The sequence below is a fragment of the Selaginella moellendorffii genome, unplaced genomic scaffold (assembly GCF_000143415.4).
Source record: "Selaginella moellendorffii unplaced genomic scaffold, v1.0 SELMOscaffold_24, whole genome shotgun sequence".
NCBI lineage: Eukaryota > Viridiplantae > Streptophyta > Lycopodiopsida > Selaginellales > Selaginellaceae > Selaginella > Selaginella moellendorffii.
Window position 1 is genome coordinate 1,080,773 of NW_003314285.1, and position 15,045 is coordinate 1,095,817.

Sequence of the window (15,045 nt, forward strand, 5' to 3'; positions counted from 1 at the left end):
ACTTTATCCAAATGAATCACGTTGGTCCACCACAACATAGTACCACAAATAATCCTCAACTTGAGCATTCACATATTCAGTCTGCCCATCAATTTGAGGATGATAAGTTGTACTAAACTTCAACTTGGTACTGAAAAACTAGAACAATGTGCCCCAAAACTTCCTTGTAAATCTCAAATCTCTATCTGAGATCATCTCTTCGAAAAGACCATGAACTCACATTACTTCATGGAAAAAGAGCTTTGCTGCTTGCTTTGCATTTACTATTTTCACAGTTGAAATGAAGTGTGCAATCTTCAACAACTGATCCACAACCACCATCAAAGTATCATAATCCTTAGACTTTAGCAAGCAAGTGACAAAATCAAGTATCACACTCTGAAATGGCCATACCAGTGCTAGAATGCACTATAATTTCCCAGCTTGCTTCTCAGTTCTACGCTTACATTGTTGGCATACCGGGTAGGAACAGATATACTCCACTACATCACCTTCCATACCAAATCAGAAAAATCCTTTTTTCAATGAAGAGTCTTTCATTTTCTACCGTGTCCTGCTGCCGAAACATTATAATGTTCCCGCAGAAACAACTACTACAGTTCCTAAGATACAATCTTTCTTGCTTATAGAATATAAGCCTATCCCAAACTGAGAAGTGAAGTTTCATATTGGTTTGACTAGCAATATTTGCCACTTCACTATTAGGGTTCTGCTTTGACAACTCCATACAGTGCAAGATTGTCTTAGCCAATGGATCACTACTATACGAAGCCCAAATGTCTTCCAACTAGTCTGAACTAATTGCTGACTTTGCTCAAAATTGAGTTTGACAACTTAACGCATCCGAAACAATATTGTCTTTACCAAGTTTATAGATAATTTCAATATCAAATTTAGCGAGCTTCTCTTGCCAACGAGCTTGCTTCGGCATCGTAAGCTTAGGCTGCATAGCAAGTAGCTCAGTGTGTTACTATCCATATAAACCTTGGTATATCTACCCAAATAATATTTCCAGTGTTCTAATGCCAACACTATAGCAAACATCTTTTTTTCGTGTGTTGGCCATCTTCATTGGGTTTCATCCAATTTCTTGGAGTAGAACGCAATGGGATAACTATGTCACCTTAGCATCACAATTTTGCTGCAACACGGCATCAATAGCATAGCTAGATGCATCACAATGCACTTTGAAAGGTTTATCAAGATCTGGGATCTTGAGAACATGAACTGTAGTCAAGATTTCTTTCAACCGTACAAAAGCACATTGACAAGCCGGTGTCTAGTGAAATGGTATACTACTCTTCATTAACTCAATCAACAAAAGAGCAATTCTAGCAAAATTGCAAACAAACTTGTGATAATATCTTGCCAAACTGATAAAGGAATGAATATTTGATACAATGGTCGGGACTTCCTAAGACTTTACCACTTCTACCTTCTTCGAATCCACCTTAATTATGACTATATGTCCAAGAAAGTTCACGCAAAAGCATATTTACTTTCATTAGCATACAATTTATGTTCATGCAACTTCTGAAACACTAGCTCTAAGTGTTTTAAATAATCCTCCAACGTTTCACTAAAGACTAGAACATCATTGATATATAAAATAACAAATATGTCCAAATAATCTCTAAATATTCTTCTATCATAGTACTGAACAAGCATCCCAATCCTTTATGGAGCGCTTTTGCAATTGAAAGGACACATCAGGACGTCCTTTTGACCTCAACATAATGTGACTTTGTCCAACATCATAAATCCCTTTAATATATTTGTTGAAGAAATCCATACCAAACACCATCTAAAAATTTGGTATTTTCAACATTACCAAGTCCACTCTTTCTTTCCACTTGGATATTTTTAATGAAACATCACTCACAACTTTTTCGGCTACTTACCCACCTTCCACAAACTGGAAGTGTATGGGTGATATCTGCTCAGCTTTCAATTCTTACAACTTAACTAAGTCTTCGGATATGATGCTGTGTGTAGCTCTCGTGTCAGTCATCACTCAAATTCAGTGTCCATGAACAAAGCCTACCAAATACATCAACGGATTAGTGTTTGCATTGATTGCAAAAAAAACTTGAGGAAAGTAATGAAAGTAACTCACCTTCTCTTCCTCATAGTCTACATTGACCAACTCGTTAACCCCTTCAACTTCACCACCACCGTCTTCCCTCATGACATTAACACAAGATCTTGTCTTATGCTTGTTGGAACATTCCGAGGACCTATATTCTGTCTCTCCATAATGGAAGTAATGCCCACACTACTTGTTTTACTAGGAGCAGATTTTGTAGGTTGCTGCTGCTTATAACCACCAAAAGGAGGAATAGAGGGCCTAGGACCAAAAAAAGCTATTGGTGGTTGCTAATCACCACTTTTGTTAACTATTGCTTGTGAGCCTCCAAGGCGGAACCTTCCTTCCACCCTTTGTTTCTGTAGCGCACGTGGTTTTTACCCTTTATCCTATGGTGATTTACCATAGGATAACACCACGAAGCGGAACCTAAACCCTCTTTGTGCCACGTGATAGATGCCACATGTCACATGCCACGTGTCCAAAGGATAGTGGTGTGGAACCTGAGTTTCAGGGCCTTGGGCCACTGAATGAAGGGACGGTGCCAAACTCCCAAGCTTGGAGCCAAGGAGTGATGGAACCGAACCACAGAGCAACTCCTGAGCATATAGCCCAAAGAGCGAAGGGACAGGAGCCCGAAGCGACTTGGAACAGTCCTGGAGCAACCAGCATCCTAATGCCAGGACTAGCACGCAAAATGGAGCCAAATGGAGTCTGGCACTATTTCGGCATACCAGTGAGGACATGGGTACTCCACTAGCTAGCATGGAATGGAACTTGGGCTTAGACCCAAGCCAGACATAGAACAAGGACAGGCACGCAAGCGGGAGCTAGACTATGCCTTAGGTTGGTCAGCCATGCCCGACCTACCCACTATCCCTACTATACATTTGGAACCCCCCATATCCCCCCCCCCCCCCTTGAGGAACACACACTTTGGGCTTTCACCCCAAGCCTCCCTTAGTATCAGGAGTTAATCTCTGGGACAAGCTTGAAATTTACTAAATATGGAATGTCTTTAGATTGCGAATTTGGACACGGGACGAATACCATTGTGTTTAGGCCGATCTCTACATTCTGTAGATATGCCAAATGAGCAAATCTGGACACTTTCCATAAATAGCATTTGGGACTGAAATGAGACCAACACAAAGGGCATGATAGCGAGGGTGTTTGGTAGACATGGTAAGCTATCATCTAGCGATATTGAGGGACCAAGCTCAATATCACGGGGGTTCCCAACACTAGCAAGTGCAAATCAACATCATGAGTTTCTCATCACTGTGTCAAGTCTGCTTGACAAATGACAATTTAGGATTTCCTTCCTTAGTGCCCTTCCGGTCTAAGTGCACATGTGATGACCAGTTTCTCAACTAGCTCAGGCGGAGATTGATAACGGGTCCAACAATACTGACCTCCTGCCGTCGTGGCAATAAGGAAAGAGTGTCCGCAAGGACTGGTCGACAGGTAACTTTCAATACCCAAAGTCACATTCGCGATAGTTTCTAATCACCTTGTTTATTCCCAGAGTTTTTATTCTTATAGCATATGGCTACTGATATTGTTCCATGAGTGAGTGATTAAAGGCAATTTGTTGTGCTGCCTCCTTACACTCCAGGTACATTTTTTGCTTAAACTTCAAAGTCTCATTGCAAGAAAGTGAACTTAAACCTTCTAGGAAATAACTTCAAGCATCTTCATCACTTATATTTGCAATTATAATGCAAACGCATTAACATAATGCATAAGGTCTCTTCGCTGCTTTAACCACTACAACTCTATGCAAAGTCTCAAACCATGATCATCTATCAAGTATTCTTTACAGATACAAAACCACATCTTAGTCCAACTTCTAGTCTACCCTTTCTCAACACACACCTAGCACCACTAAGTTTTGGCATGATTGGTGAGAAATGATTGCACACACGCAACTTTTATATGATTATCTATGTCTGCTGCTATGAAATAGTTTTTCATATCGTAGACCCAGTTTTCCAAAACCTAATAGTCCTACATAACTTTGAAATTGGGTGGTTTCGGAAGCTTGACCTTTGAAACTTGTGCAACCAAGGGTGATTGTAGAACTTCATCATCCTCAAAACTTGAAGAGGAGTTTATTTGTTTAGGTTTAGCTAGTTTAGCTGCCTTGGCTTCCTTCTTCTTCTTCTTGTTCTCCTTCTTTAATTTGCAAACTTCCCTTCGCAAATTTTTGATCTCAACTTCCTAAGCTATACACTACAATGCCATAGTATTTGACTCTTCCTCTTTTGACACAACCCCAGCCTCTTCCACAGCATCTCTAGCAAAAGTTTCCTCCTCTCAATTTGCCTATCTAGAGGTTTTAGCATCATCAGCACGGTTCTTTTTCACCAACCCGCTAGCTATATGCATGCCTCTATCAGTAACTGAACATGCATACAATGTTCTTATCGAATAGTGCAATCCAACTAATCCTACATATGGCACTTCGGATCTACTAAAAAAGTCTCTGCATATGCAAAAAATCCGCTAAACATTATATAGGAATTGTTGAGACAATTGCTCTAATACCAAATGTAGCACACCTGAATTTAGAGCTGAATTCCAAGCCCATTATGCTATGAAACAAGGGTATAGTACAATCCCATGAGCACTAGCTCTCCGTATCCAACACCTGCATGCAAAATGGTGTCAAACAGTGTCTAGCACAATTTTGGCATACCGGTGTTGGGAGAAGGAGGGGCACCTCCCCCAACACTCACTCAAATGTAAAAAATGCTTCAATGCTCTTCACAAAATGCCCCCCCTTGCCCTTGTGGGGCAAGGGTTTTATACAAGGAAGATGCGGGATATTTTGAGGACTAGAATATTCCCTCTCTCTTTCTCACTCTCTTGATGGCCATGCCCTAACATGCGACCATTGTGGATCGCGCTAGCTCCAGATGCGTGAGAACCCGCCGAAGAGTGTAGAGTGTACCTCTGCTACTGATGCCAAGTGCTGGTAGCTGCATTAAATAGTAGAAACTCTAGAAAACAAAGTGGAAAAAGAAAGAAAGGAGGTAGGTGTGAAGTTTGGAGACAAAGAGGAAAACCCGGTGGGAAACCCTATAGTCAAATTGTGAAGTTAAAGGAAAAGTGCAGAAAATGTGTGAAAAGAGGAGGAAAATAGAAGAAAAGAAAGAAAAAGAAAAAGTGAGTACCCAAAGAACTTAACCCATACCTGGATTTCAGCTCAGGGAAGTGTAATATGCAAATGCAACCTCTTGATGACTTCCAATATGCTCCAAGGATTGGCCGAGATCGAGAAAGAAAGAGAGGTAGAAGAGGGGATGCATTGCCCAAGGGTGGTAAGTGTAGAAATGATGCAAGATGGAGTGATATGGTAGAGTGCTAAGATGGTGGTAGCACTTTGAAAAGGTGGCCATCTCCATAGAGTAAGCACCGACCTCTTGGAGTAGCCAGTAACTGGTAACCAATAACTAGTAACCAGTAACTGGGGACCACCTACTCTCTCTCCTACTCCTGAGATGGTGGTGGCACTTTGAGAAGTGGTAGGCCAATAAACTGAAGTGTCGGACTAAGGAAGACAGTAGCTGAAAAGGACAGCATAGTTGCTAGATTGCCAGTAAAGAGAGGTGGCATGTGTCCATTGAGTGCTAGAGCAGAAGAAAGTGGCTTCGGCTTCTGTGGCCTCACTTAGAGATCCACCTAGGTGCCTTGAGTGAACAAGTTCACCCGGTTGGAAGAAAGGCACTCTAGAAAAGCTAGTGCATCATCGGCAAATGGTCGTAAGGATATCTCGAAAATGGCACGTCCAAATAAGGTGGTGTATTTTGCTGCAGTGCATGTATGTCTGTCCGTGGTATGGTGTAAATGTGACCTCAAATGAAGATGTGAATGATGGTGAAAGAATGAAAGATGCAAGATGGGCATCTAGAGATAAGTGCGGGTAACACTGCTGGAAGTGATTGATGATGGAATTGTGAGTGTAGATGATATGGAATGAATGAGGGGAATGTGTTAGGTGTAGTAATGGTAAGGAAAGGGCCAAAGAACCTGGAACATAGACTGGGCCAAGCAAGGAACCTCCATACAAATGGCAATGCAGGCATGGGCCATGGTCCAACCCCCTGAAAGTAAGAAAAAGAGCCATGAAAGTAAAGTGAAAGAAAGGGAGAAAAAGAAAAAGAAGAGAAGAGGAACACCTCACCAGATGAAACATTTGAGGTGAGAGTGGTTGTGAGCGTGTGGGAGCCCACATCCCTTAGCATCAACTAGCATGTATGCTCCACCTCCGATGTGTCGCTGGACAAAGTAGAGGCCAGTCCAGCAAGGGGAGAACTTTGAAGGTGGCGTAAACTCCTTGAGTAGAACGAGATCGCCATCCTCGAATGATTCGGTAGACCACTGGTGATCAATGATGGACTTGATCTTCTGCTTGCCCCGAAGGAGATGTTCAATCGTGGATCGTCGCTGTTCTTCCAAGGCAAGAACCTCCAAATCACATGCATGAAGCTTGTCCTCATTGCTAAGCTGCATCACTGCTATCGAAGTGAAAGTGAGAGCAATGTGTGAGACACAAAATCCCTAGGCCCCAAAGTGGAGCCGGAAAGGGTGCCACGTGGTAGTGGCCGAAGTGAAAGCCCAAACGAGTGTAACACGTTTGGACTAAAAGCTCTGACATGGAAGGTCGAGAGCGGGAGTGGAACTCCCAACAAAGTGCTCAAGGAGCGAGCACGAAGCGAGCAATAAGCAAGGCTCCAAAAAGGGACCCAAAAGGGACCAACACATGACACGTGGAAGTGTCCGAGATGGAGTCTGAGACAGACCCAAGTTGGAGTCCGAGATGGACCCGAAGTGGAGTCCGATATGGAGTCCGAAGTGGAGTCTGAGATGGAGTCTGATATGGAGTCTGAGATGGACCCAAAGTGGAGTCCGAGGTGGACCGAGACGGAGTCCGAGATGGACCCGAGATGGAGTCCGAGATGGAGTCCGAGATAGACCTGAGATGGAGTCCGAGATGGAGTCCGAGGTGGACCGAGACGGAGTCCGAGATGGACCCGAGATGGAGTCCGAGATGGACCGAGACGGAGTCCGAGATGGAACGGAGTCCGAGAGCCTGAGATGGCCGAGACGGAGCCCGAGATGAAGTCCGAGATGGAGTCCGAGAAGGACCCGAGATGGAGTCCGAGGTCGAGACCGAGACCGGGACCGGGATCGAGACCGAGACCGAGACCGAGACCGGGACCGAGACCGGGACCGAGACCGAGACCGAGACCGAGGCCAAGGCTGAGACCGAGCCCGAGCCCGAGCCCGAGTCCGAGTCCGAGTCCGAGTCCGAGTCCGAGTCCGAGTCCGAGTCCGAGTCCGAGTCCGAGTCTGAGAGGGTGAAAGCCCAAAGCGTTCGTCTCCCAGACCCTGGGGGGTTTGGTGAGCTCCAAAAGTATAGTAAGGGGGAGGACTGCAGTGGAGCCAGTTTGGCCAGGAAAGGCCAGTTTGGCCCAGGAAGGCCAGACCCAGTGTTGGATGATGAACTGACCACTAGGAAGTCCAAGACTAGAGTGAATACGGACCGACAAGCGGGGTAGCTTGGTGAAGTGTTCAAGAGCCGGCTCTAGTTCCCCCGGGAGATCGACTGGCCGATGCTCCCAGTCCAAGTGTGGGTGGCACTACCTACTTGGATACCAGGCGTGGCTCAACGGAACCTCGCTCTAAGCCCATGGCTAGAGCACCTAAAGGCAAAAGGTGGGGAGAGTACCCAGGTGGCTCGCGTAAGGCCACGGTGTTCCGAAATGTTGTCCCAAAGGCCCAAACTGTGGAAAGCAAGAGGAGCAGTCCTCTGGGGTAGTGACCAAGGACACAGTCGTATGGTGAGGAAGTCCCAGAGGACCGTGGGACTTAATGGTCGGGCCTGTGGGCCTCAATCCAGTGGTAGTGTTGGTGAACACAGCCATGGGTAGAAAGGGACTTGGTGGGGACCAGAAGAGAGATATTGGGGAAGGCTACTCCCCACGTCAGTGGGCATCCTAAGGATGCTAAGGAGTGGATCTGGAATGATCACTCATGGACGGATGGCCCAGTCCTTGAGAGACGGGATTGTGATGCAGGTGGTGTTAGACCACCGGTATGACCAAGGTAAAGGGGCATGGCCTTAGCGTAACGGGCTAGTATGTCGGTGGTACCTTGGGGTGTCGGTCTTGGGATAAGACACGTGGAGCACTTGGACCAAGTGCAAAGGTTGAGTGGCATGGATGCCATTCTCGGGGCTAGCATGCCCCAAGTCCTGAATTGGACTTAAGGAGGTTGTGAGTGAGACTTCTCCAAGTGGTTAGAGGTGTGGTTAAGTGACTAAAGTAGAATGGAAAAATTAGTCGCTTACACAATGGCACTTGGATCTCCACTAGAAGCATGGCTGCTGTCCCATAGACAAGGGAGAATGGGGTTGCAATTATGGATGTCTTGAAGGACGTCCAAAAGGCCCACAATGCCGTAACCAAGTGCTCGTGCTAACGCCTCGGGTGATCCTCCACAAGCTTTGAGATGACTGTCTTCAATATCTTGTTGTTGGACTCCACCTGGCCATTGCACTCAGGATAATAGCTCCTGCTCTTCATGTGCTTGACCTGCAGCCATTGGAGAAGATGCTGCATCACTTGTCCAAGGAAGCTGCTGCCACGATCAGAAATCAAAATGGCAGGAACTCTGAATCGACAAATAATGTACTCGTAGACAAACTTTGTTGTAGATTGTTGATCAGCCTGTCGCAAAAGGGTGGCCTCAACCTATTTCGTAAAATAGTCTATCGCCATGATGATGTATTGCTATCCTTTTGAGCTTGATGGGTTGATTGGGCCAACGAAGTCAATTCCCCATTGGAAAAAGGGACCCAAAGAAGTGATGAGCTGGAAAGGAAAACATGGAACATGGCTCTAGGGGTTTAACTGTTAGTATTGCTCACATGCCTTTGCATAAGCCAAGTTGTCCAGGTGAATCTGAGGCCAAAAGTAGCTATAGCGCAAGAGGAGCTGTGTTGTGACTCGTCCCGAGAAATGCCCCGCACAAGAGTGGAAAGCACGAAGGAGCTCAGGGACCTCGTGCTCACTCACACACCGCAACAAACTTCCTGAGAAGTCCTCTTATAAAGGTGTCTGTCGAGAAGGCAAAACCCCTGTGCTCGGATCTTCAATGCCTTTTGTTGCACTGATGAGGAATCTGCTAGGAACTGACCTGAATCCAGGTACACTACAATGTTTTGTAATGCTACTGGGACCACAAATGAAGTAGCTTCAGCAACTAGGAACTCGCTTGAATCCATCACACGCTTCCACCACATGTGAAAAGTTGGCTAGAACTGCTGAAGAATGATCTCCTTCAGCTGCTGCATCTCGTTGGCAAAGTTCTCAATAGCCGGAGGTGTATGTGCAATAGCGACGGGCTTTGTTGTGGACGGGCAAACAGCTACACAAGGTGACTTTGATGGGGTGATGGCTTGGTCAAAATCAACTCTAGCAATCCCTAGGTTGACAAGAAGCTCTCTTTCCAACTTCATGGCAAATGAAAATGCCTTGCAGCAAGACCTAAATGTCTTCTTAAGAAGTTTCCACTGCAAGTTCCCACACATACCCATTGTGAATGCCGTGATCCCCTATTGCTCATCTTGGACCACTCTGTGATCCCAACACTGCTTCCAGTATGCTTGAAACTGGGTGATATAGTCAGGAACAGAGTCGTGAGCACCCTGCCGGAACGAAAAGAGGTCAACAAGTAGCCAATTTGTGGGTTTCTCTTCAACAAAACGTTCCCTAAAAGAAGTGAGTAGTGTCTGGAAGTTTGTTTGGTCCTTTGGGAGGAGAGAATCTGCCCAAGTTGCTGCTTTGCGTTCGAGAGACTACAAGAAGTCGTGGCATATATGATCATTGTCGACGATCATGTTTATGGTGCAACAGTAATCAAAGTGACTTATATGCAATGTTGGAGAGACTGTTCCAACACTTGAGAAGGTTGGTAGATCACTCCCCTTCTGCAGAATATGGAGCTGAGGTCGAGCTAAAGTTGGCTATACCATAGCTCGTAGATCTAAGCCATTGGAATCTGCCAAGGATGAAGAGGACCTAGCTCGAGAAGGTGCAGTGTCATACCTAACCTGCCTTTGGATGTTAGAAATTTTACTCCGTACCTTAGGCCTTGAGGTATGGTAAAAGGGTGCCAATTTGTTGCATGTCTAGTTTGGACCGGCATCAAATACCCTGAACACTACAAATGCCCGGTCAAGGCCACTGGGTTGACAAGAGCAAGAAGACTATAGGGTAGTGCTCAAGTTGCTCAAAGTTGCCCAAAATGCCTGTGACAAAGAGGAGTAAGGGTGAAAATAGAGATGTCAAGCACAAATAACCATTGACCCATAGGGTAACTACTGAAGTAGTTATTGAAGTAGCCACTAGAGTAGCCAGGTAACTGGTAACCGGTAACCAGTAACTAGTAACTAGGAACCTGTAACCTATAACCGGTAACCACCTACTCTCACTCTTACTCCTACACCCACTCCAACATCGACTCCTACTTTTGCACTAACTCCTATTCCTGTTCCTGTTCCTATTCCTACACCTACTCTTGTTCCCTGAAAATTGCTTTATTCCTAAGGAACTCCCCACAAAGTCTAGCCTAAAAGAGAAAAATGAGTCCTCTGGTCTCGACCCTTCCCCATTTTGACTGTTGGTGGGCTTGTTGGAAAGGGCTTAGCCCTGTCTACCATCTATCACAAGAGTTTGTGAAGAAGCTGCCTCGATATTCCCCAAAATCCAAGAAGAGGTAGCCCAAAACACCAAAATTGTGGAAAACATGTGCATGTCACTAATATAGATTGATATTAAAGTGCTGTTAGTACTTTTGGAAAGACTTGGACCAGAAGCACCTTTAGAAACAAACGGCATAAAAAACAAAGCCTGGAGAAGCACAAATTCCTACTACACAAATGACCTAATGTAGCTGGAGAAGAAAATCTTTTTGCATACCATCAATTTGCCTAAATCTAGTGCCAAGAATCACCACTAGTAAATCTAGGCCAAATCTACAAGCCCAAATGCACTACCTTGAGAAATTGGGCTGAGGATTCAGACGAGAAAGTGAAAACCCCAAATTGTTCTTCAAATCGAGCCAAGAAATGTTGTATCTCTTCAAATACTGTATGGCTTGATGAGCACCATACCTTGCTGGAAAGAGGAGCTCCAGACTTATCCAACACACCCAAGATTAAACAAAACCACCGCAAGACAAACAAGGAATTCCTTCCCAAAGTCTGTGGCCAAAAGAAAAAGAAAGAAATGATGCCTCCGAAAGTGCCGTGCGTCACGCTGGGTTCACCATTTGTTGGGGGAAGGAGGGGCGCCTCCCCCAACACTCGCTCAAACATGAGAAATGCTTCAATGCTCTTCACAAAATGCCCCCCCTTGCCCTTCTGAGGCAAGGGTTTTATACAAGGAAGATGGGGAATATTTTGAGGACTAGAATATTCCCTCTTTCTCTTTCACTCTCTCAGTGGCCACACCCTAACACCAATGGCCTAACGCAAAGAAGAGGGTACCCCACCAACTAGAGCAGTGTGGAGCTTGAACTTAGACCCAAGCCAAATACAAAATAAAGAGCAATATAGCTCAACAAAAGCCAAACTAATGTCTTAAATGGTTGAATATACATTTCAACCACTATCTTTACTATACATTTGGAACCCCTCTTAGCGTGCCCCCCCTGCCCCCCCTCCTGAGGAACACATGCTTTGGGCTTTCACCCTTAGCCTCCCTTAATACCACTTAGTACTAGGAGTTAGCCTTTAGGACAAGTTTGAAACTTATTAAATATTAAATGTCTCTAAATTGTGAATTTGGACATAAGATGAACACCATTGTGTTTAGAACAATCTCTACATTCCATAGATATGCCAAATGAGTAAATTTAAATACTTTCCATAAATAATATTTGGGACTGGAATAAGACTAACACAAAGGACATAATAGCGAAGGTGTTTGGCAGACACAATAAACTATCATATAACAATATTAAAGGACTATACCCAATATGTGAGGGTTCTTGCCAAGCTAGTGCAAGTCAAAGCAAAAAAGAACTAATAAGCCGGGCCAAGTATGCTTAGTTAAATAGATATTTAAGAATTCCTTCCTTATGCTCATCCAACCAAGTACAGATGTTAAATCCAATTTACTAACACTTGGACAAAAGGGACTAATAAAGAGAACTAGCAATACTAAACTCTTGCTATCATAGTAGTAAGGAGAGAGTGTTCGTAAGAATTGGTTGATAAGTTGTAAGCTCCTTAGTTTTGACTTCTTAAGAAGTCACTCAACCCCGTACTATTCAAACCCAAGGATGTTTAACCCCAAATATCCTAAGACCCTTAACCAATTGAAAAAAGGGGTGCACTCTTGTTCATGAGTTGTTTCCCTTTATATTTGAACCTTATAGATCATCTCTCAAGTCATTATCTTTTGTTATTTACAATCCACCACACTTCCCTACAAATTCATGCCCTTATGAACGAAAGCTGAGAGTCACAGCTCTCCCGAGAGCCCCACTCTCAGCAAACTGGACCTACCAAATATCAATCAACATATGGTGCACTTCCCTTAATCCAACTAATAAAGTCAAACTGAGACCCGCTTTAATACCAAATGTAAGCTCTTGAATTTGAACTTCTCGGGAGGTCACTTAGTAATACTATTTAAACCCAAGGATGTTTAACCCCAAATATCCTAAGACCTTTAACCGATTGAAAAAGCGGGTATACTTTTGTTTATGAGCACTTTCCCTTTATATTTAAACCCTTTGGATCATCTCTCAAGTTGTTCTCTTTGGTTGCTTACACAAATATCTTTCGATACCCAAAGTCACATTTGCGACAATTCCAATCTAAAGAATATACCATAATCCTTAAGTTATTTTTTAATTAGTACAAAAGTGGAAATTTATCCCAATTTGGCTTGAGAGCTAAATTGCTTTAAAGGTGCCCTGGTTATTCCAACAATGTGTCTTATAAAGGTTTTTTTACCAAATAACAAATCTATGCTAAACACTTTATCTAGAAAATAGTTACAAATTAGCCCCAATAACCACATTTATACTTTTAGTATCTAATTGCTCTAACCCAAGGATCTAAGGCTTCAAAAGTGATTATGTGTTCTTTACACTCTAAATTTGAGCTTTAAAAATCATGATTTTATAGAAAAATAGTAGCCCTTTTTGTATCCTTCATCTTTCCTTAATTGGCTCTCAAGAATGCTTAAGCTACTTTCTTTTATTAACAATCAAAGTTGTTCTTTAACTTCTCTGATTTTGGTGCTACATACTCCTTTACAAAAAAATAATACTAACTAATGCTAAATAAATCATACTTAAAAAATTATGGATACCACATTTGTAAAAATATTTTACCACTAGATTTTCAACATTTACTCACTTAGTTGGGTTTCAAATATCACTCAATGTAACATATGTGATCATAAGATAAGAGTTGGATATATTGTCATTGTGTGTTACATAGTATCAAAGCAATAATACATGTTTAATTCCTATTAATTAGTGGCTACTTAAGGTATATAAAATAAAGTATATTTCTACCCATAAAAATTAGGTATCCATGAGTATCTGTAAGGCATCCATAAACAAAAGGATTCACCATGGGACTATAGTAGAAGTAGATAATTAGTTGACTCACATTAAATAGCTAGTTTTTACAATAAAAAAATTGGTAAATTTAGTGTGGAAATAGAGGTATTGGTTGCCTTTGGCTCTATAAGGATAGATAGTTAGCAAACATTGAAGGGAAGTAAATATAGTGTATATGATCATGGGATACAATTTAAATATATTATTATTATAAATTTTCAAAACCTAGTTATATATAACAAATAATTGCCCTTTTAAATTGGTTTAAAAGAAAAAAGATAAATTATATTACACTCAAAATTATTTTCTCTTTGGAATTTTGTACTACTATTTTGTCATTAAAAGACTTATTAAGTTTATTTCTTCTAAAATCATACTCTTCTTTAATTCTTAGAGCTCTTTCCTTTGCTAAGTGGGATTTTAAAGCAAAAAAACACATCCAACTAGGAATATCTAGGAGATGACCCTTAACTCTAGTTTAATGTCCTACCCACTAATTCATGTAAAATGTATAAACTTACCTCTTTTGCCAGTGATTAACTCCTTGCTCTAGTGTTATAAATTTCTAATTTTTTCTTGTTCCTATTCATATAAACTTGTGGTAAAATTTGACCAATCATGGTAATACTAATGATATGTGATGATGATGTCATGTGACATCTTATACTTTCTTGGCATATTTATTAGATAATTGTTATTAGGTACTTAAAAGACTAGAGGCTCTTTAGTCCTATCTTGAACCCATAATCTAGAAAGAAGATAGTGAGTAATATTTCCATATTCTTTCTCTTTTTTTAATTAGTTCTTAATGGAAATGAAGCTTTTGCATTTGAGTGTGTTGTAAATAGCCCCAAAATTCAGTTCCCACCATGTTCCAAAAGTAAACCTGATTAATATCAATGCCCAAGTAATGAAGAAACTACTTGATCATAGTCACTTGAACAATTAAAAAGAAATTTGTAGAAAACTTGGTAGGAGATACATTTTATGATTTGCTTAATCAAACCTGTAGGGTGGCAGTGGATATATCTAGAATATACTTAGATATTCTAAAAATTTTACCATCTAATAGTTGTTATTCATTTAGATTAATCTTGCATTTGAAATTTATAAACATGTTTATAATTTATAAAATTTCGTAAACCCAATCTAGTATATTCGTTTTTATTTTACTATCTAATAGTTGATATGATTTTATGTTATAAATTATAAACATGTTTATAATTATAAACTTCCATTTGATCAGTTGGATTAATAAATAATAATAACACTACTATAAGCAAACCAAGTGTTGTTGCAAGAAAATT